We start from the raw sequence: 21,837 nt of genomic DNA on the forward strand, positions 1-21,837 counted from the left end.
TAAGTAATTAAGGTTAAATGAGGTCATAAGGATGGGTCCCTCATCCTATAGGAATAGTATTCTTATGAGAAGAGATACCAGAGAGAGATAGCTCACTTGCATGCTCTCTCTCTCTCTCCCCTGCAAACTCCCTCCCTCTCTCTCCCTCTCTCCACATGCAGGAATAGAGAAAAAGCCATGTGGAACATAACAAGAGGGTGGCTTTCTGCAAGCTGGGAAAAGATACCTTACCAAAAATTGAATTGGCCATAACCTTGATCTTGGACTTTAGCTTCCAGAACCATGAAAATGGATTTCTTATTTAAGCCACCTAGTCTGTGGTATGTTGTTATGGCAGCCTGAGCCAACTAATACAGGCATTGTTCTAGTTACCTGTCTTAGTACATTCAGGCTGCAAAAACAAACATCATAAGCTGGGTGGTTTATAAACAACAAATATTTCTCACAGTTCTGAAGACTGGGAAGTCTAAAATTAAGGCTCCAGCAGATTGAGTGTCTGGGGAGGGCCTGCTTCTTCTTAGATGGTACTTTCTGTGTTCTCACATGGTGAAAGGTGCTAGCTACATCTCTGGAGTCTCTTCGATAAGGGTGCCAATCACCACCCAAAGGTACCACCTCCTACTAAAAGCACATTGGTGATTAGGTTCTGGCACATGAATTTTGGAGAAATACATCATGCAGGACATAGCATTAGCTACTGCCATGTAGTAAATCATTTCAAAATTTAGTGTCTTAAGACAACACGATCATTTTCTTATCTCTCAAAGTTTCTGTGGATCAGGAACTCTGGAAGGACTTAGCTGGGAAATTATGGTGCTGCCATTCTTGGGGTTGCTGTGAAATTGTGACTGGAACTGGAATAGCTGGTAAATGGTTGGGCATCTCATTCTCCTTATGTAGGCTCAGGACCTCCCTAGGGGTCTTTCTGCATGGGCTGTTGGAGTGCCTAATAGAATGACAGTCACAGAGTCATTGGACTGCTTACATGGTAGCTGAAGATATCAAGACTGACTAGTTCAGCTAATAAGGCAGAAGCACTGTTGTCTTTTATGACCTAACCTCTGAAGTCATTTGGTGTCCCTTCCATTCTATTGGTTATAAGAAATCCATAGCTTCATCAGTTTGAAGGGAAGAGGAACTAAACTCTATGTCTTTATGAGGAAATGGTAAGATTTTAGAAGGGCATGTAGGATGGGATATCCTTTTGTAGTCATATTTTGAAAATACAATCTGCAATAGACATATATGTATATGTTTGGTTACAGAGATCATGATTTTCCCATAATAATTTGGTGAGGCTAAAATAGAAACCCTTATCTTGGAGGGATTATCTACTCAGATAGTGTATAGATAAAGGAGATGTGTCATTGTGAGTTTTTATGAATGAGCTGAACTGTGTCCCACTCCACTTTAAGATAGCTAGGATCACAGAAGTCTTTGTCAAACAGCTGCCCTTAAAGTAACTCTCTTAGCAAAGTCTTCCAGTGAGGGATTGGGGTCTACTTGGTCAGGTAAAAGAGTCATTCATCTTGTCATAAAGCCAGAGAACTAAAGAGCCCTGAGCATCAGTTAGAACATTTGTTTGAGGGGATCTGACCCAGGACCAAGCAATGAGCAATTCAGGTTGACCTCAGATTCCCTTCCAGAGTAGAAGACCAGTAAGGGGATGGGGGATGTGGGAGGATGGAAAGTGTGGGAATAAGGGGAGTGGTCATGGTATAAGATGAGGGTAGGTGATAGGAAGTCCACAAACTTGGCAGCAGTACGCTGAGTAGGATACAGTCGGATGGAAGTGCCTTGCAAAGATACTTAAGAGAACAAATTCTTCAGCAGTAGGACCCAGCAAAGGCAGTAAGAAGATAATTTTGCTTGATGACAAAGGAGCCTTGGTTGTCCACACTGGAGGAAAAAAAAATCACAAAACCACATGAGATGATCCAAAGGCTATATCTTGCTCTTATTTGCTGTTTGATAGAGGACTATCTCTTAGAATGGAGTTTCTGGGCACACAATTTATCTCAGTTTCTCTTATCTTTGGAATAGGCTTGGCGAAAAACAGATCCTATATGTTCTGTATTCACAAAACCTTGCCCCAGCCTTAATTGTATCAAAAATGGAAAGGAATGAAAAAAAATCACTCTCAAAAGATTTAGACTTAGTTCCCAGAGGAAGCTGAAATACTGCTGAGGCTGGTGATTGAAATGTTAATCAAGAACCTAAAATGTTTATTGAGGGCCTTGGTGCTCCCTCTGTCAATGTTTTCCCACTAATAGTTATCAGGGTAAAAGTACCAAGGCTATCAAATAATTCAAGGTAAATCAAGATAATATTAATTCATACAATTTTTGAAAGGCAGAGAGTTTCCTTAAGAAGTTAAGTATTTTTAAACTGAATCTGACAGGATTGTGGAAATAAACACTGTTAGAGTAAAATGGGATGAATTAAATTGAGTTTCCATCACCCCTTAACTCTTCCATGCAACCAGCGTTGTCTTAGTCCATTCAGACTTCTATAACAAAATTTCAAAAACTGGATAACTTATAAAGAACATAAATTTATTTCACAGTTCTAGAAGCTAGGAAATCCAAGATCAAGGCAACAGCAGATTCAGTGCTTAGTGAGGGCCCACTTTCTGGCTCATAGAACAGCATCGTCTCAATGTGTCCTCACATTGAGGAAGATGCAAGACAGCTCTCCAGGGTTTCTTTTATAAGGGTCCTCATCCTATCATGTAGGATACAGTACACTAGGTGGGATACAGTTGGATGGAAGTGCCTTGCAACAACACTAAGAGACCAAATTTTCCAGCAGTAGCACCCAACAAATGCAGTAAGAAGAGAATTTTGCTTGATGACAAAGGATCCTGAATTAGACTGTTGTCATGTTGCTAAAAAGAACTACCTAAGAGTGGTAATTTATGAAAAAAAGAAGTTTAATTAAATCTTAGTTCCATAAGCTATACAGGAAGCATGGCTGAGGAGGCCTCAGGATACTTACAATCATGGTAGAAAGTGAAGGGGAAGTTGGCACATCCTACACGGCAGGAGCAGAAGGAAGAGAGCAAATGGGGAGGTTCTACACACTTAACCAGATCTCATGAGAACTCACTCATTATCATGAGAACTCACTCATTATCATGAGAACAGCAAGGGGTAAATCTGCCCCATGATCCAATTTCCTCCCACCAGGCTCCTCTTCCAATGCTTGGGATCACAATTCAACATGAGATTTGGTGGGGACACAGAGCCAAACCATATCATTCTGTCCCTGGCCCCTCCCAAATCTCATGTCCTTCTTACATTTCAAAACATAATCATGCCTTCCCTACAGTCCCCCAAAGTATTAACACATTCCAGCATTAACTCAAAAGTCCAATTTCAAAGTCTCTTCTGAGAGAAGGCAAGTCCCTTCTGCTTATGAATTTGTAAAATAAAAACCAAGTCAGTTACTTCCAAGATACAATGGGAGTACAGGCATTGCGTAAATGCTCCCATTTCAAAAGGGAGAAGTTGGCCAAAACAAAGGAGTTACAGGCCCCATGCAATTCTGAAATCCAGCAGGACAGTCATTAAATCTTAAGGCTCTAAAATAATCTCATTCAAATACATGTCTCACATCCAGGGTACACTGATGCAAGGGGTGGGCTCCCACAGCCTTGGGCATCTCTGTCTCTGTGGCTCTGCAGTGTACATCCCCTGCAGATATTTTCATGAGCTGACATTGAATGCCTGTGGCTTATCCAGGCACATGGTACAAGCTTTCGGTGGATCTACCATTTTGGGGTCTGGAGGACAGTGGCCCCCTTCTCACAGCTTCAGTAAGCAGTACCCCAGTGGAGATTCTGTGTGGAGGCTCCAACCCCACATTTCTCCTCCACACTGCCCTGTGAGAAGTTTTCCATGAGGGCCCTGCTGCTACAGCAGACTTCTGCCTGAACATCCAGGCATTTCCATACATTGTTTAAAATCTAGGCGGAGGCTCTGAAACCTCAATTCTTGGCTTCTGGGCACCCACAGGCCCAACACCACATGGAAGCTGCCAAGGCTTGGGGCTTGCATCATCTGAAGCAATGGCTCAAGCTCAAGCTGTATCTTGGCCCCTTTTGGCCACAACTAGAGCTGGAGCTCCTGGGATGCAGGACACTATGTCCTGAGGCTGCATAGAGGAGCAGGGCCCTGGTTCTGGGTCACAAAACCATTTTTCCCTCCTAGGCCTTCAGGTTGGTGATGGAAGGGGCTGCCAAGAGTGTCTCTGACATGCTCTGGAGGCATTTTCCCCATTGTCTTGGCTATTAACATTTGGCTCCTCTTTACTTATGCAAATTTCTGCGGCCTTGAATTTCCTCCTTAGAAAGTGTGTTTTTATTTTCTACTGCATGACCAGCTGCAAATTTTCCAAACTTTGATGCTGTGCTTCTCTTTTAAATATAGCTTCTAGTTTCAGATCATTTCTTTGTTTATGCAAATGAGTTAGGCTTTTAGAAGTAGCCAGGACACATCTTGAATGCTTTGCTGCTTAGAAATTTCTTCCACCAGACACCCTAAATCATCTCTCTCATGTTCAAAGTTCCACAGATCTCTAGAGTGAGGGGACAATGCCACTCGTCTCTTTGCTAAAGCATAGCAAGAGTGACCTTCACTCCAGTTTCTAATAAGTTCCTCATCTCCATTTGAGACCACCTCAGCCTTGACTTCACTGTCCATATCACTATCAGCATTTTTGTTCACAACAATTTAGCAAGTCTCTAGGAAGTTCCAAACTTTCCCTCATCCTCCTGTCTTCTTCCGATCCCTCCACACAGTCCCAACCTCTTCCCATTACCCAGCTCCAAAGCTGCTTCCAGATTTTCAGGCATCCTTATAGCAATGCCTCATTCCCAGTACCAATATTCTGTATTAGTCCATTCTCACACTGCTATAAAGAACTACCTGAGACTGGGTAATTTATGAAGAAAAGAGGTTTATGGCTGCATAGTATTCCCTGGTGTATATGTGCCACATTTTCTTAATCTAGTCTATCATTGATGGACATTTGGGTTGGTTCCAAGTCTTTGCTATTGTGAATAGTGCCACAATAAACATACGTCGGCATGTGTCTTTAGAGCAGCATGATTTATAATCCTTTGGGTATATACCCAGTAATGGGATGGCTGGGTCAAATGGTATTTCTAGTTCTAGATCCTTGAGGAATTGCCACACTGTCTTCCACAAAGGTTGAACTAGTTTACAGTCCCACCAACAGTGTAAAAGTGTTCCTATTTCTCCCCATCTTCTCCATCACCTGTTGTTTCCTGACTTTTTAATGATTGCCATTCTAATGGGTATGAGATGGTATCTCATTGTGGTTTTGATTTGCATTTCTCTGATGGCCAGTGATGATGAGCATTTTTTCATGTGTCTGTTTGAAGCTGGAAACCATCATTCTGAGCAAACTATCACAAGGACAGAAAACCAGACACCACATGTTCTCACTCATAGGTGGGAATTGAACAATGAGAACACTTGGACACAGGGTGGGGAACATCACACACCGGGGCCTGTCGTGGGGTGGGGGGAGGGGGGAGGCATAGCATTAGGAGATATACCTAATGTAAATGATGAGTTAATGGGTGCAGCACACCAACATGGCACATGTATACATATGTAACAAACCTGCACTTTGTGCACATGTACCTTATAACTTAAAGTATAATAATAAAAAAGAGGTTTAATTGACTCACAGTTCTGCAGGCTGTACAGGAAGCATGGCTGGGGAGGCCTCAAGAAACTTACAATTGTGGTAGAAGGCAAAGGGGAAGCAAGCACATCCTACCTTGGTGGAGCAGGAGAGAGTGAAGGGGGAAGTGCTACACACTTTTAAACAACCAGATCTCATGAGAAATCATTATCACAAGAATAGCAAGGGCAGGTCTGCCCCCATGATCCAATCGTCTCACATCAAGTCCTACCTCCAACACTCAGGATTATAATTCATTAGATTTGGGTGGTGACACAGAGACAAACCATATCAGAGGCTTTACATGTTAATACACACACACACACACACACACACACACACACACACACACACACTCTCCCTAAGCTTAGGACTAACCTCACTAAACTGAGTTTGGAGACTGGCATACAGTTCAGGGAACATGGGAACATGTTTTATACTGTTGTCATTTCCTTTCCACTTTCTTTCCCAATTTCGAAAAGATATTCTACTGTTGAAAACAGACTAATGTGAAATCTTTTGAACCTGATTTTTCCCCATGCATAAACTAGCAACTGAAATGCAGAGGCAATTAATTCAGAGAAATAAAGAATGGAGATTTAAGCCTTGGGAAACAAATTCTAGTTTTTATTAAATATTTGGACGAGCATAAGAGGAAAGTATATTTATTGATGTATTTTTTCCCAAAGCTTAGCACATTTTATCTGAGTGATTACCAATCTTTCGTCATAGACATTTATGTCAAACCACTCATTCCTGCCCCCAAATTACCACGGCAATGCAAAGTAATCTGAAAAATCATTGTCAACCTAGGTGCACATTGGTCTGAGGAATGGTGAATATTTTTTCTCCACTTAGGAAGATTGTCCTGCTCAGTCATGGAATCACTCTGCGAAAAAGAGAACACCACAAAAGCTGTAGATTCATTTTTAGTGCTCAATGGAGGGGGAGCTGACCCAGCTTAATTACTGTGGTTACTATAAGAGTTATTGCCTTTCTAATGCCTTCTTCCTGCAGGCTAACCTGCGGCACCTTTTGATACCCAATGGCAGGAATTTCCTGTGAAGTGTTGCCTTTAGGATCACTTTTTCTAGAAGAGTCATATCCCTGAAATATTTTTTCATCATGTTTCAGCAGCCCATAGAATTTGGAGTAAAATTCAGAGCCATATTAATGAGAAGGCAAGCTGAGCATCTACCTAGGATGCAGATCTAAAAGGGGAACTGAAACATCGCTGGAATAAATTGGCAAAATGTAAATTGGTTTCACTCCTCACTGGTGTCAACCTGCCTGTGTTGAGTACTTTTGTGAATCACACATGAGCTCACCGTCAGCTCAGTTCCAAAAATCAATAATGCATGTTGTTTTGCTTACCAGGAATGAGTGATTTAGTTTAATTATCTAAATGTTAAACCCTTAATTTTCCTCCAAAGATATTGTCTCATTTAGAAAATTATTAAAAAAAATTAAGAGAGAAAATTGCAGAAAAGGTAAGAAATATTTTGCTGTTATTTTTCAAAATACACATTATATAATATGTATAAATATACATTATACAATATGTATACCTTTCTGTAGCTAGTGAGGTTAGTAAATGACAGTTTTCATATACAGTTTTTATTAATGAAAAAATCAGTTTCTTTCCTTTTAGCTTCCATAAAAAATGATATAAATATTTAAAGAAAATATTGTATGAGAGGTGCCAAATCATTAGCCTTCCCAGAGCAACCACTGGTCTTCAGTCAACTCTGAATGACACAATATCTTTTCAGCTTTTCAGCGTCTTTATTGTGGGAGCTAATACATAAACAGAAGGTATTTAGATTTGGTGCCAACCTTCAAAAGCCCATGTACTACATGTGTTCTTATTAAATAATCAACTCCTTTAATTTTAGTGAACCATTCTTTTGATTGTTATTTTTTTTCCCAACTCTCTAATGCCTTCACTTCTTTGCTTTTAATCTAGAAACATTTTTTGTTTGGCCAATTCATCATCAATTTTGAATTCTCACAATGTCATTTATAATTCATTCTGGAATATCATGCTAATTCTACATCAAATTAATTTAGTTTTACTCAGTCATTAGAAGACTAACCACAGTTTTCTGAGGACTTACCATATGTCAGGCACTGCATACATTTATACGATATGCATTCATTTTATCCTCACAGTAACCTCCTAACATATATATTACTATATCCATTCAAGATGAGAAAACAGAAACTAAAACACATTGCGTTTTTTTTTTTTTTTTTTTTTTTTGCCTAAAGTTTCACAGACAATAACAGAACTAAAACTTGACCCCAGGTACCTCAACTTGTCTGATGGTGAAACTCATGCTCTAGAAGCCTGTGCTGTCATTCATATCTATCGTTTATTGAGCATATGATACACACCATGTTCTGCACTGGGCACTTTGCATTTATTTCAGATGAACTCTCCGAAGTTCAGAAAGGCTAAATATCTGCCTAAATGGTTTCATGCCCTGTAAGTAGCAAAGCTCAAAGTCAGGCCTGTTCTCTCCAAGTATACAAATGATCACAATGCATCCCAACCTTTAGATAGAGTTGGGAGTTTTCTTGGATTGACTGTAATACTGACAACTCCCTCAATAACTAGTATCTCCATTGGCATAAATGAAAGTCTTTAATATTGCTGAATTTTTAATCTTTAGGAACTAGTGTTTTTGTTTGTTTGCTTGCCTGTTTGATATAGCTGTGAGAATACTTGTCCACATCTTGGTTACTCAGTGCTTACCTTCTTCCAGGGAATTCTGGATGACATCTGGCCAGAATTTTTCACATATGAAAATTAGCTGTATGTATTACTTTTTGAAGCTTTAATACGGGCTAGGGTTGCTGTCTATCCTTTCATTCCTAATGTTCCTTTTAGCAGGTAAATGAACAGTTTGTAAACACTTATCCTAAGTCATTTTTCATTTGGCTTTTCATTTTATTTTGGCAAAAGCAGAGAGATAAAAATCTATATTAAGCTAGAGACTTAGCTTATTAACACTGCAGTATTTAACAAACCATTCTCACTTACTTAGATGTCAGGCAGATTTTATCTGTTTTTAGTTCAGTTTCACAAAAAGAGTAGCATTAAGAAACATTTGCTTTAATTCTTGTCAGTTATCAAATATCAACTATGCCTAAGCTCGAATGATTGTTTTAAACAGATATTCTCCTAAAGGGATTCCATTCATCAAATCAGTTTAGGTAGCTGCTGTGGTTGGCCACTAACTGGGGCTCTTGAGGTAAAGAGCTTTAGACATGGTTCCCAATGACTCCTGGTATTCATGCCTTTGTACAGTACCCTCTCCTTGAGGGTGATCTGGATCTAGTGACTTGCTTCTAATAAGTAGAATACATCAAAAGTGATAGGTGCAATTTCCATGCTTAAGTTACAAAAAGATACTGGCTTTCATCTTGCTAGAATTCTTCCTTGCTGTTATTCTCTTTTGCTCTCTTACTTGCTCACTTTAATGAAGCAAGCTGCCATATTATGCAATGAGAAGCCCTACTTGGTAAGGAACAGAGACAGACATCTGGCCAAAAGTTTTTGAGGAACTGAGGTCCTTATTCCAACAGCCCATGCGAGACTGAATCCTGCCAAAAACCATATGAGTGATTGGGAAGCAAATCCTTCCCAGTTGAGCCATGAGATGACTGCAACCCTCTGAGAGATCCTGAGCTGGAGGACCTGGATAAGTGCACTCAGAATCCTGACCCACAGTATGAGATGATACATGTTGTTGTTTTAAGCCACTAAGTTTTAGGGTAATTTGTTATGCAGCCATAGATAATTAATACAGACTTTGGTACTGAGAGTGGGGTTCTTCCATAACAAACGTCTACAAATGTGGAGTACACTGGAACTGGGCATTGAGTGGATGCTGGAGGAATGTTGAAGATCATGATAAGAAAGCCAGACTGCCTGGAACAGATTGTTACTAGAAATTTGGATATTGAAGATATTGCCAGTGAGGGTCAACAGAAAGCGAGGAACATGTTATTGGAAAATAGAAGAAGGTGGATCCTTGTCGTGGAATAGCAAAAGATTAATGACATTGTTGTCTACAGTTATATCTAAAGGAGAATATTTGCCTAATAAACTTGGTAACTTAGCTGAAAAGATTTCCAAGAAAAGTGTTATAGGTCATGCTTAATTTCTTCTCACTGCTTATAGTGAAATGTGAGAGAAAGAAAGAGAAATTGAGATGACTATTAAACAATAAGAAGATGTAAATTAATAATTTTGAGAAATTATCAGCTCCTCCAGGCAGCAAAAAATTCTAAAATTAAGAAATGGCATCAGAGAACTGTCAGAAAAAAACATGGCCTCGAGATAATCCCGGCCTAGGAGAAAAGTTGAGGGTGTAACTATTCTTATTCTAAGAAAAATAAATTGAATTAATATTCAGTCACACAAAGGGATTCAGGATAAGTCTCACAGATTCCCTCAGGCAAGCAATGTAGCCTCTAGGAAGCTGAAGAACATTGTCCCCCAGCTATCTCAGCACGAACTCAAGGTACAGAAGGGCTTTCCTCAAAGACATTTGTGGTTGTGGCTTTTTAAAGTGGATTTAACCCCAATAGGATTCACAGGAGGCTCACAAAGTTTTTGAGAAAACTATGCTAGCAGGTACATTGCTAGTTTCAACTGAAAGGGGCAGAGAGAGGGCAAAATGAAAAGAAGAATTATATTTCCCCAAATGCTACTGTCAGGAAGCTAGATGAGAGAGCAATTTATCCACAACCATGTACTATCTTTTATGAAAAATAGATGAAGACTCAGAGAAACAAACCAAGTACTCAAACGGTAGAGCTGAGAGCCATGGAAAAGTTTTCCCAGGACTTGAAACCTGATAAAGGAATTTGCAACATTTGTCTAGCTTTTTTTCCTAATTGCTGTGGACTTTTTCTGTCTTCTGTTTTCCGTCCTTTTGAACAGGAGTATCTAAAATGGTTATCTTATGCTTGTCCCAACGTTAAGTGTTTGGGTGTGTTGGAGCAGGTATCTTGTCCCTTTAGTTTTTCAGATCTACAGATGGAGAAGTGTACCCCAGGAACTACATCTGAGGATCTTCATCCACACATAGGCTTGATTTTGAAGATAAGCCTCTGGTATCTGACTTGATGCTGTGGTGGGATGAGACTTCTGGAGATCATAGCAGGGGCTGAAAGGATTTTGCATGTGGAAGGGACATGTATAAGTGGGAACAGGGGGTAGACTGTGAGAGACAGCTTCTAACATGACTCCCAATGATCTAGCCCTCTCTCCTCTGGCATTTACGATCTTCTCCTCTTGAAGGCAATTTAGACCCAGTGACTTGCTTCTAACAAACACGATATGGCAAATGTGTTGGAGTGTTACTTCCCTGATGAGGTTAGAAAAGACTGTGACTCCTTTCTTTCTAATACCTGCTAACTTACTGATACTCTTTCTTGCTCTCTAGCTTGCTCTGATGATGCAAGCTGCTATGTTGTGAGATTTTTCGATGAAGATGTCCATGTGGCAAAGAACTAAGGAAAAATCTCTGGCCAACAGCATGTGAGGAACTCATTCCAACAGCTTGCAGGAAAATGAATCTTGCCAGCAACCATAAGAGTCCGCTAGAATGATATTCTTCCTAATCACGCCTTGAGATGACTGTAGCCTTGTTAGAGAATCTGAGCTGGAGAACCCTGACTTGGAGATGCGTAAAATACATGTGTTTTATTTTAGTCTGCTGTGTTTTGGGGCAACTTGTTACACAGCAATAGATAACAAATACAGCTCATTTCTTGTAGCCTTCTTCAAAAGTTATGCAGAGACATGCTCTGCTCAGGTTGAGCTGCCCTGGAATCCCCATTCTTTGCATGCCTGGTGGACACATCTCTATTTTTTTCAGAAATATAATCTTTTTGCTATTAGAATGTCACTGCGTAGTTATCTTTTCACTCATAGGTCCTCATTTGGGCCCTAACAGATAGACTCCTTACCTGAGTTTCAGCCTCTACATTTTTATTATCAATTTTACTTATTTTATGTAATTACAAAAAAAATTGTCAATTGGTAATAATAATCGTGTACTTTATAACTAATAATTGCTTTTATAATTTAATAACCATTTATGTCAGACACTATGCTAAGACCTCTGAGTTACACTACATATGTTAAAACATTCATTATTTTTAATTTTACTCACTAGACTATGTTTTCTAATTTATAGAGTTTCAGGGAGCTTGTGTAACTTGCTCACAGTCACACAGACAGTAAGGAATAGAGCTGGGATATGAACCTGCATCTAGATAATCCATCTCCAGAGGCCACACTCACATACTGAAAAGTAAAAATAAAAGTTAATAATTTCACTACCACAAATGTTAGCATCAGAAATTATGTCTGTTAGTAGTATATTGACTTATTTAGTTTATTTGGCTTCTTTTTTTCTTTTTCTATGTATATGAGTGTATTAGTCTGTTTTTACACTGCTATAAAGAACTGCCAGAGACTGGGTAATTATAGAGAAAAGGGGTTTAATTGACTCACAGTTCTACATGGCTGGGGAGGCCTCAGGAAACTTAAAATCATGGCGGAAGGGGAAGCAGGCACATCTTACATGGTTACAGGTGAGACAGAAAGAAAGAGAGAATCCAAGAGGAAGCTCCCATTTATAAAACCATCAGATCTCATGAGAACTCCCTCACAATTATGAGAACAGCATGGGGGATCATAGAACCCCATGATCCAATCACCTGCCATCAGGTTCCTCCCTAAACACTTGGGGATTACAATTCAAGATGAGATTTGGGTGGCGAGACAAAGCCTAACCATATTAAATGACTATTTATTTGATACAGTAAAAACTTCTGCTTTTTCTACTATTTTTCTGGATGCTCTCTCTCCCCCAGCACCCCCAACAGGCCCCAGTGTGTGTTGTTTCCATCCCTGTGTTCATGGGTTCTCATCGTTCAGTACCCACTTATAAGTGAGAACTTAGAGTGTTTGGTTTTCTGTTCCTGCATCAGTTTGCTGATGATAATGGCTTCTATCTCTATCCATGTCTCTGCAAAGGACATGATCTCTGATATGGTTTGGCTGTGTCCTCACCGAAATCTCATCTTGAATTATAGCTCCCATAATCCCCACATGTCATGAGAGGGACCCAGTAGGAGATAATTGAATCACGGGGATGGGTCTTTCCTGTGCTGTTCTAGTGATAGGAAATAAGTCTCATGAGATCTGATGGTTTTATAAATGGAAGTTCCCCTGCACATACCCTCTTGCCTGCTGCCTTGTAAGACGTGTCTTGCTTCCTCTTTCCCTCCACCATGATTGTGAGTCCACCCAGCTATGTGGAACTGTGAGTCAATTAAACCTCTTTCCTTTATAAATTACCCAGTCTTGGGTATGTCTTTATTAGTAGCATGAGAACAGACCAATACAATCTACTTCTGTTTTACAGCTGCATAGTATTCCTTTGTGTATATGTACCACATTTTCTTTACCCACTCCATCATTGATAGGCATTTGGGTTGATTCCATGTCTTTGCTATTGTAAATAGTGCTGCAATGAACATACACGTGCATGTATATTTATAATAGAATGATTTATATTCCTCTGGGTATATACCAAGTAATTGAATTGCTGGGTCAAATGGTTTTTCTAGTTCTAGATCATTGAGGAATCATCACACTGTCTTCCACAATAGTTGAACAAATCTACATTCCCACCAACAGTGTAAAAGCATTCCGATTGCTCTGTTACTTGCCAGCATCTGTTGTTTCTTGACATTTTAATAATTGCCATTCTGGCTGGCATGAAATGGTATCTCATTGTGGTTTTGATACGCGTTTATCTAATGATCAGTGATGTTATGCTTTTTCCCTATGTTTGTTGGCTGTGTAAATGTCTTCATTTGAGAAGTGTCTGTGTTCACGTCCCTTGCCTACTTTTTAATGTTTTATTTTTCTTGAGAATTTGTTTAAGTCCTTTGTAGACTCTGGATATTAGACCTTCGCCAGATGGATAGATTGCAGAACTTTTCTCCCATTTTGTAGGTTGTCCAGTTGCTCTGATGATAGTTTCTTTTGCTGTGCAGAACAGTTTAATTAGATCCCACTTGTCAATTTTTGCTTTTGTTGCAATTGCTTTTGGCATTTTCATAATGAAATCTTTGCCCTTGCCTATGTCCTGAATGGTATTGCCTAGATTTTCTTCTAGGGCTTTTTTGGTTTTACATTTCAGTCTTTAATCCATCTTGAGTTAATTTTTGTATAAGATGTAAGGAGGGGGTCCAGTTGCAATTTTCTGCAAAAGGCTGGCCAGATCTCCTAGCACCATTTATTAAAAAGGGAATCCTTTCTCCCTTTTTGCTTGTTTTTGCCAGGTTTGTTGAAGATCAGATGGTTGTATATGTGTGGTGTTATTTCTGAGGTCTCTATTCTGTTCCACTGGTCTATATGTCTGTTTTGGTATCAGTATCATGCTGTTTTGGTTACTATAGCCTTGTAGTGTAGTTTGAAATCAGGTAGTGTGAGGCCTCCAGCTTTGTTATTTTTGCTTAGGATTGTCTTGGCTATACAGGCTCTGTTTTGGTTTCATATGAATTTTAAAATAGTTTTTTATAATTCTGTGAAGAATGTTAATGGTAGTTTAATGGGAATAGCATTTAATTTATAAACTACTTTGCCCAGTATGGCCATTTTCTTGATATTAATTCTTCCTATCCATGAGCATGGAATGTTTTCTATTTGTTTGTGTCCTCTCTGATTTCCTTGAGCAGTGGTTTGTAGTTCTCCTTGAAAAGGTCCTTCACTTCCCTAGCTGTATTCCTAGGTATTTTATTCTTTTTATAGCAATTGTGAATGGGAGTTCATTCATGATTTGGCTCTCCACTTGTCTGTTGTTGGTGTATAGGAATGCCTATGAGTTTTGCACATTGATTTTGTGTCCTGAGAATTTGCCAAAGTTCCTTATCAGCTTAAGGAGCTTTGGGACTGAGATGATGGGGTTTTCTAGATATAGGATCATGTCATCTGAAACAAGGCAATTTGACTTCCTTACTTCCTTGTCTTGTGGTGACTTTCAAGGGGAATGCTTCCACCTTTTGCCCATTCAGTATGATATTGGCTTTGGGTTTATCAGAAATGGCTCTAATTGTTTTGAGGTATGTTCCTTCAATGCCAAGTTTATTGAGAGTTTTAAACATGAAGAGATGTTGAATTTCACTGAAGGGCTTTTCCGGGTCTATTGAGATAATCATGTGGTTTATATCTTTAGTTCTGTTTATGTGATGAATTGCATATATTGATTTGCATATGTTGAAATGTCCTTGCATCCTGGGGATGAAGCCGACTTGATCCTGGTGGATACACCTTTTGATGTGCTGCTGGATTTGGTTTGCCAGTATTTTATTGAGGGTTTTTGCGTTGATGTTTTTCAGGGATATTGGCCTGAAATCTTCTTCTTTTTCTTTGTATCTCTGCCAGGTTTTGGTATTGGGATGATGCTGGCCTCATACAATGATTTAGGGAGGAGTCCTTCTTTTCAGTAGTTTGGAATAGTTTCAGAAGAAATGATACCAGCTTCTCTTTGTACCTCTGGTAGAATTCAGCTGTAAATCCATCTGGTCCTGGGGGATTTTTTGGTTGGTAGGCAATTTATTATTGCCTCAATTAAAAAAATTCATTACTGGTCTCTTCAGGGATTCAACTTCTTCCTGGTTCAGTCGTGGGAGAGTGTATGCCTCCAGAAATTTATCCATTTCTTCTAGATTGTCTAGTTTATTTACATAGAGGTGTTTATAGTATTCTCTGAGGGTTGTATGTATTTCTGTGCATCAGTGTGATAGCCTCCTTATCATTTCTGATTGTGTCTATTTGAATATTCTCTTTTCTTTATTAGTCTAGTTAGTGGTATATTTTATTAGTTTTTTTTCCAAAAAAACAGCTCTTGGATTTGTTGATTTTTTTTGAAGGCTTTTTTGTGTCTCTGTTTCATACAGTTCTGCTCTGATATTGGTTATTTCTTGTCCTCAGCTCACTTTGGGGTTTGTTTGCTCTTAGTTCTCCAGTTCTTTTAGTTGTGATGTTAGGATGTCAATTTCAGATTTTTATAGCTTTTTGACATGGGCATTTAGTGATATAAATTTCTCTTTTAACACTGCCTTAGTTGCATCCCAGAGATTCTGGTACATTGTGTTTTGTTCTCATTAGTTTAAAAAAACTTCTTGATTTCTGTCTTAATTTCATTATTTACCCAGGAGTCATTCAGGGGCAGGTTGTTCAATTTTCCATGTAATTGTGTAGTTTTGAATGAGTTTCTTAATCTTGAGTTCTAAATTGATTGAGCTGTGGTCTGAGAGACTGTTTTGGTTTCAGTTCTTTTGCATTTGCTGAGGAGTGTTTTACTTGAAATTTTGTGATCAATTTTAGAGTAATTGCCATTTGGCACAAACTAAAATGTGTATCTGTTGTTTAGGGTGGAGAGTTCTGTAGGTATCTATCAGATCTGCTTGATCCAGAGCTGAGTGTAGGCCCTGAATATCTTTGTTAATTTTCTGTCTCCATGATCTGTCTAATATTGACATTGTGGTGTTAAAGTCTCCCCCTATTATTGTGTGGGAGTCTAAGTCTCTTTGAAGGTCTCTAAGAATGTGTTTTATGAATCTGGGTGCTCCTGTATTGGGTGCATAAATATTTAGGATACTTAGCTCTTCTTGTTGAATTAAACCCTTTACCATTATGTAATGCCCTTCTTTGTGTTTTTTCAATATTTGTTGGTTTAAAGTGTCTTTTGTTAGCAACTGGAATTGCAACCCCTGATTTTTTCTGTTTTCTATTTGCTTGGTAAATTTTCCTCCATCCCTTTATTTTGAGCCTATGTATGTCTTTGCACATGAGATGAGTCTCATGAATGCAGCACACTGATGGGTCTTAACTTTTCATCCAGCCTGCCATTCTGTGTCTTTTAATTGGGGCATTTAGCCCATTAATAATGTTATATGTATATTTAATCCTGTCATTATGATGCTAGCTAGTTATTTTGCAGACCTGTTTAGATAGTTGCTTCATAGTGTCATTGATCTGTGAACTTCAGAGTGTTTTTGTTGTGGCTGATAATGGTTTTTCCTTTCCATGTTTAGTGCTTCCTCCAGGAGCTCTTGCAAGGACGGCCTGGTGCTGATGAATTCCTTCAGCAATTGCTCGTCTGAAAAGTATTTTATTTCTCCTTCACTTATGAAGCTCAGTTTGGCTGGATATGAAATTCTGGGTTGGAAATTCTTTTCTTTAAGAATGTTGAATATTGGTCCCCAATCTCTTCTGGTTTGTAGGATTTCCGCTGACAGGTCTGCTGTTAGTCTGATGGGTTTCCCTTTGTAGGTGACCTGGCCCTTTTCTCTTGGTGTCCTTAACACTTTTTCTTTCATTTTGACCTTGGAGAATCTGATGATTATGTATCTTGGGCTTAATCTTCTCATGGAGTATCTTACTGGGGTTCTCTGAATTTCCTGAATTTGGAAGTTAGCCTGTCTTGTTAGATTGGCGAAGTTCTCCTGGATGATATCCTGAAGTAGGTTTTCCAACTTTGTTCCATTCTTCTCCTCTCTTTCAGGTATCCCAATCAGTTGTAGGTATGGCCTTTCTATATAATCCCACATTTCTCTAAGACTTTACCCATTCCTTTTCATCCTTTTTTTTTTTTTTTTCTAATCTTGTCTGCCTGTCTTATTCCAGCAAGATAGTCTTCAATCTCTGAGGTTCTTTCCTTTACTTGGTCTATCTGGCTATTGACACTTATCATTGCATTGTGAAGTTCTTGTGTTTTTCAGCTCCCTGAGGTCATTTATGTTTCTCTCTAAACTGGCTATTCTGGTTATCAACTCCTGTAATGTTTTATTATTGTTCTTAGCTTCTTTGCTTTGGGTTAGAACATGCTCCTTTAGCTCAGTGAAGTTCTTTGTTACTAACCTTCTGAAGCCTACTTCTGTCAATTCATCCATCTCAGCCACAGCCCAGTTCTGTGCCTTTTCTGGGGAGGTGTTGCAATCATTTGGAGGAGAAGAGCCTTTCTGGATCTTTTAATTTTCAGTGCTTTTGCATTGATTCTTTCTCATCTTTGTGAGGTTACCTACATTCAATCTTTGAGGTGCTGATCTTTGGATGGGTTTTTTTGTGGGATCTTTTTTGTTGTTGTTGCTACGGCTTTCTGTTTGTTTTTCTTTAAACAGTCAGGATCCTCTTTCATAAGGCTGCTGCGGTTTGCTGGGGGTCCGCTCCAGAACCTATTTACCTGTGTCTCTCCCATAACTGGAGGCTGCAAAACAGCAAAGATGGCAGCCTGCTCCTCCTTTCTCTGGGAGGTTCATCCCAGAGGGGCGAACTTGATGCCAGCTGGAATGCTCTTGTATGAGGTTTCTGGCAACTCCTGTTGGGAGATCTCATCTAGTCAGGAGGAAGGGGATCAGGAATCTGCTCAAAGAAGCAATCTGGCTGCCCCTTGGCTGAGTGAGTGTGCTGCACTGAAGGGAATTCCCCTCATCCAGACTGCCCGGATTCTTCAGAGCCAGCAGGCAGGAAAGACTAAGTAGGCTGAACCATGGAGACTGTGGCCACCCCTTCCCCCAGAGGCTCCATCCCAGGGAGATCAGAGTTCTGTCCATAAACCCCTGGCTGGAGTTGCTGAAATTCTCACAGGGAGGCCTCGCTTAGTGAGGAGGGATGGATCAGGGTCCTACTTAAAGAAGCAGTCTGGTCATGATCTGCCACCACCACTGTGCTGTGTTGTGGGGAATTCCTCCTGGTCCAAACCGCCCAGTGTCCCCAGCACTGGCAGGGGAAAACAGCAGACTAGAGCCACAGAGATGGTGGCCACCTGTTCCCCTGGGAACTGGGTCATCTTAGGCAGTCTCCAGCCTGCTATCACTGGCCACAGGGATTCCATGCCAATAGGTCTTAGCTGGTGAGACTCCATGGCCTGCTGTGGGGCCTGCTGAATGTCACCTCTTGGCTCCCTGGCTTTAGCCCCCTTCTAGTGGGAGTGGACAGATTTCCTGCCTCACCAGAATTCCCAGGGCTGGAGTATGCAAAACAACTCCTCCATCTCAGTATCTGCCTGAATGGCCACCAACCCAAGCAGCTGCTGCCAAAGTCTACACAGCTTTGTGCTTGGGACCCAAGGCCCTGGTGATGTGAGCTCACAAGGGGATCCCCTGATCCTGAGGTGGCAAAGATATGTGGGAAAAGCATAGTTTCCCAGGCTGGGTAGCACAATCACTCACCACCTCTCTTGGCTGGGGGTTGGGGCTCCCCTAACCCTGGCTGTGCAGTTGCCCCACCCTGTTTTTCCTTGCTTTTCGTGGGTTGTGCCAACTACCTAGTCAGTCCCAATGGGAGAACCTGGATACCTCAGTTGAAGGTGCAGAATTCACTCACCGCTTTTGTTCTTCTTGGTGAGGGCCACCAACCACAGCTGTTTCTAATCAGCCATCTTGCTCCCCACCCATAAATATTTTCTTATGCTATGTTTTTGGAAACATGATTTTTAATAGGGATAAAATATTCTAGCATTTACATATCTTAATTTTTAATCATTACTTATTGGACATATCTCTAATTTTTTTTCTAATAAAGAATTCTTTTTTTAAACGTTGAGACAGGGTCTCACTCTGTCACACAGGCTGGAGTGCAGTGGCGTAATTTCAGCTCACTGCAACCTCCTCCTCCTAGGCTCAAGGGATCCTCCTGTCTCAGCTTCCTGAGTAGCTGGGACTACAGACATGCACCACTGTGAATGGCTAATTTTGTTTTTATTTTTTTATAGAGATAGGGTCTCACTATGTTTCCCAGTCTCAAACTCCTCAAGCAATCCACCTTGAGACCTCTCTGGTCTCAAACTCCTCAAGCAATCATCCCACGTTGGCCTCCTATAGTGCTGGGATTATAGGCGTGAGCCACCACAACTGGCTTGTAATTAATAATCGTTAAAAAATACTCAACAATGCATTTTTCTTGAACATAGATACTTATATTCAAGAATAAAATCTTTAATTGCACATTTCATGCTTGATAATTTTCTTAGCATAAATTCTTAGATGTGGATATACTAAGTCAAATGTACAAATACTTTTAAGGTTCTTGATATGTATTAACAAAATGATTTCCTGAGAGGGAAAAAACCGTCACCCTTCTTAAATAATTTAAGTGCTTACCTGTCTTGTCAAATCAATCTCAGTATTTTTATTGTTTCAAATTTTTTAATTAAATAAAAAAACTCATAATAATTTTAGTATTTATTCTTATTGAATATAAAAAAGTATCCAAATGTTCATTTACTTATTTCTAAGCTTATTAATTTAGTTCAGTGTTTACTGGGAGAGGAAGAAGAGGAGGGAAGAGTGGGCAGGGTGTATTGAACAGAAGGAACAGCTGAGCAGAGGCACAGAGACATAAGAAGGCAGACAAGAAGGCAAGTAGATGCCATTATAGAATTTTAAGTATGGAAATAACAGGACAAAAAGTGTACTTTCCAAAGATTGTTCTGGAAACAAGGCACACAATAAATTTACAAAAATGAGAATAGAGTGAATGGGTAAAAATTAAGTCAGGGAAATCAGTTAAGAAGCTATTTTTTTACAGTCATGTGCCACTTAACAATGGGGATGTGATCTGAGAGATGTGTCATTACGGAACTTCATTGTGGCATGAACCTCATAGAGTGTCCTTACAAAAACCTAGATGGCATAGCATCCCATCCACCTAGACTTCATGGTATAACCTATTGCTCCTAGGCTACACACCTGTGCAGCATGTTATCGTACTGAACACTGTAAACAATTCAACAGAATGGTAAGTATTTGTGTACATAGCTAAACACAGAAGAGTTACAGAAAAATACAGTACTATCATCTTATGAGACCACTGTTGTATATTCAGTGCATCCTTAACCAAAGTGCCGTTATGTGTTACATGCCTGTAATCAACACAAGAAAATGAGAGTGAAGATAAGCCAAAATTAAGCTGGTGGCTATGAAAATAGAAAGAAGGGGGCAGCTTCAAGGGGCATTTAGAAGGTTGAATCAATACCGTGTATGGAGGCTTCTTGGATGCAGGAATAGGATAAGTGTGAGACGACTGCCAGATTTCTGGCTGGTGATACTTGGGTGGTAGCATTTCACTGAGTAAAGAAATAGAGGCACCTTGGGGAAGCCACATGAAGACACCCAAGGCTAGTCAGTTGCATAGGTTCATCACCTAAAAAAAAAGCAGGGTTTGGAGACAGAGGTTTAAAAAATGCTAGTTAGGGCCAGGCGCAGCGGCTCACGCCTGTAATGCCAGCACTTTGGGAGGCCGAGGCAGGCAGATCAAGAGGTCAGGAGATGGAGACCATCCTGGCTAACACAGTGAAACCCGGTCTCTACTAAAAATACAAAAAAATTAGCCGGGTGTGGTGGCAGGCGCCTGCAGTCCCAGCTACTTGGGAGGCTGAGGCAGAGAATGGCGTGAACCCGGGAGGCAGAGCTTGCAGTGAGCCGAGGTCGCACCACTGCACTCCAGCCTGAGCGAGACTCCATATCAAAAAAAAAAAAAAAAAAAAAGACTAAAAAAAGCTAGGTAGTACTTGAGGTTATTCCCCCAAACCCTCCATTTTTGTCATTTATAAAGTATGGAAAATCATGCTTAATTCATGGAGTTGTTGAAAGGAACAAATGAAATAATATTTATAAAGTGCTTACCTTGGTGAATGCAGCATACAGTAAACTTTAAATAATAAAAGCTGCCTTATTATTACTTATAAGGAGGTGAGAATGGTCATCAATGTGTCATCCTTAACAGACATCAAGAAAGATAACCCTAAAAATAGATGAGGTAAATATCTCAGTCAGGAGAATCTAAGAGACCTTGTAAAGAGCAGTTTCTGTGAAGAGGCAATTGATGTTGGGAGAGTTGAGGGCTGTTTTGGAAAGTGCCAAGAGCATATTGGAAGGGAAGCAAGAGAAAGGGGAGAGTGAAGATAAATGAAAGTATAAATCATGGTGTTCTGTCTCTTTGGTAGGAAAAATAATAACTCCTCAAAGATGCTCATATCCCAGTCTCTGGAACCTGTGAATTGACAAAAGGGATTCTGCAGAGGT

The sequence above is a fragment of the Gorilla gorilla genome, chromosome 4, assembly GCF_029281585.2.
Source record: "Gorilla gorilla gorilla isolate KB3781 chromosome 4, NHGRI_mGorGor1-v2.1_pri, whole genome shotgun sequence".
Classification (NCBI taxonomy): Eukaryota; Metazoa; Chordata; class Mammalia; order Primates; family Hominidae; genus Gorilla; species Gorilla gorilla.